Here is a 2,843-nt window from a genome sequence, read left to right as displayed (position 1 = left end):
CAGGTGCCGTGTGGGTGCGCTTGTCGGGGTAGTTAGGTCCCTTTGGACCCACAGAGACCCCAAGCACAACAGAGGCAGACACTGCCTGCTGCTGCAGCAGCCTCACAATTCTTCCCAGGCCCAAGCCCGCATCTGAAGCCGCAGTGTCATTCCATCTCCCTGAGATCCCTCTGTTTTTCTGAGCACGATGTCCTTCTCCAGGGACTGGGCTCTCCTGACAACATGTCCAAAGCACATAAAACAAAGCTTCAACATTCTTGCCTCTAAGGGGCATTCTGGCTGTACTTCGTCCAAGACAGCTCAGTTTGTCCTTTTAGAAGTCCCTGGTGCGTTCAGGGATCTTCTCCAGCACCACATTTCAAATGCCTCAATTCTCCATCCGTCTTCCTTAGTCAACGGCTAACTTTCAAATGCTATGAGTGCTACAAAGTGACAAAGCCAGGTTTTGAACTTGAGTCTCTCTCTGAGCCACACTGTGGATCTTCCTCTCAGTATGCTCCTAGGAGGAACATAAATTCCAACATAAGATTACTTATTCTAAGATATTTTATCAAATACTACATATGGTAAAATGATTTCATGCTTGACTAATTCTTAATTTTAAAAAATTAAGCAGTTTTATTTATAGATATTTTGACAATTAATATATGTAGATACATTCATATAAGCTATGCTATAAAACAACAGCAAAAAACCAAAACAAATTCACTGCCATCAAGGAAATTCTGGCTCATAGCAACCCTGTAGGACAGGGTAGCACTACCCCTGTGGGTTTCTGAGACTGTGACTTTATGGGATGTGACAGTCTCATCTTCCTCCCGAGGAGCTGCTGATGGTTTTGAATTTCTGGCTTTGTGAGTAGAAGCCCAACTTATAACCACAATGCCATCAGGGCTTCAAAATATGCTCTATAGATAGATAAATGATAGGTAGAGGGAAATAGATTTAGTTGAGAGGCATGAACTGATATTTTTTGAAAGTCAAAATGGTCATACATCCTTATTGTCATATTGTTGAACCTATAGACACGTAGACATTGACATAAATTTGGATTGTTTACAAGCTGATTATCCTTGCTAGCAAAAAAAAAATTCAGCAATGCCCAGCCGTGTGTCCAGATCAACATTCTGTTTCTAGTGACAGAGTAAAAAATCAGGGTTACATAACTGAATTCCTAGTTTTAATATATTACCTACAGAATGTTTTCACACACATTTTTATTTAATCCTCCCAAGGATCTTGGAAGAAAAGGAACCGGGGGATTTGAGCATTTGGTCTGGCCCAGGTTCTGTGCCACGGGTGTGACCTTCAGTCATTGGTTTCAGGACAGCTCTCCGTCTCATCCACGAACTAAAGGCAACTTCTGGTTTCAAACTGTTTAAAAAAACGACAGCAAAATCATGCTCCATAAAAGGAAAAAAATGACAAATTGGGCTTCACTAGAAATTTAAACCTTTTGTTCTGTGAAAAACTATTCAGACAACGGAAAGGCCAACTCTGAACTGGGAGAAGATATTCACAGACCACACGTCTAACAACAGATTTGCACCTAGAATATTCATACAATGAACCCTCAAAGTTCAACAGCAAAACCCAATCAAACAAACCATTCAACTAGGGTTCCACTATGAGGACCCATGTTTCCAACAAAGAGAATACGCTTGTCTAAATACACATACAGATGATCAGCATTGTTAGTCATTAGGCAAATGCATACGAAAGCTGTACCAGGGTAGCTACTTGTGTGTGTTGTTGTTGTTGTTGTTGATCTTAGGTGCCATGGAGTGAATTTTGATTTATAGAGCCCCTGTGTGCAACAGAAGGGAACACCACCTGGTCCTGGGCCAAGCTCACAATTATTCTGATGCCTGAGTCCCTCGTTGTAGCTACAGGGTCAGTCTCCTCGATGGTCTTCTGTTTTGCTGCCCCTCCACTTATGAAGCATGACGCCTTTCTCTAGGGACGGGGCTTTCCTGACCACATGTCCAAAGTACAGGAGCTGAAGTCTCGCCATCCCTGTCTCCAAGGAGCTCTCTGGCCTTACTTCTTCCAAGTCTGCTACAAGGACAAACCATTTGGTTTGTCCTTGTAGCAGACTATGGTACTTTCAATCTTCTTCTCCAGCACCACAGTTCAAATGCATCGGTTCTTCTTCAGTCTCCTTATTCAGTGTCCAAAATGCAGCAACCTGACTAAATTTCAAGAGAAATATGCTGAATGAAAAAAAAATCCGCAAAGACCAAATAATATAGAATCCCACTTATCTAATATTACTGAAATGACAAGACTATGTAGAACTGACAATCACATAAGTGGTTTCCAGAAAGCTGAGGCTGCTGTGGTTATGAAAGGGCAACACAAGGACTCCGAATGGTTCTGAACCCCGTCTGTGATGTTGAAGCCTGCAAACCGGACACTGGGTGGAAATGCAAATAAATAAACAAATGCACACACACGAGTACATGTGAAACTGAGAAAAACTAAACAAATCAGCTTCAATTTCTTGGGAAAGATTGCTATCATTTTATTAGTTGTCACCATGGAGGACACTAGCAAAAGGACATGGGGTCTCTCTGTATTATACAGATATCTCAAAATAAACATCCAAATAAACTGAAATTACTTTTTTCCCCCAAAAGAAATCATAGGCCCAGCTAATTTCACTGCTACATTTAAAGAAGAAATAATGCCAACTCATCCAGAATTTCATTATTATAGATGAGTTTTGTACATTTTAAAATTTGAAATTCCAAGCATCTACTTTATTGGGCCTAGATATTTCTATTGAACATGATCACTGGGCTTCATCTACACTCCCCTAGGTAGCAATAGGTCCTTTTTTT

Source organism: Echinops telfairi, unplaced genomic scaffold (assembly GCF_000313985.2).
Source record: "Echinops telfairi isolate 266 unplaced genomic scaffold, ASM31398v2 ScPeMD7_1713;HRSCAF=2227, whole genome shotgun sequence".
Taxonomy (NCBI): domain Eukaryota; kingdom Metazoa; phylum Chordata; class Mammalia; order Afrosoricida; family Tenrecidae; genus Echinops; species Echinops telfairi.
The sequence above is the reverse complement of the archived record's forward strand: the minus strand, read 5'-3'. Positions refer to the sequence as shown.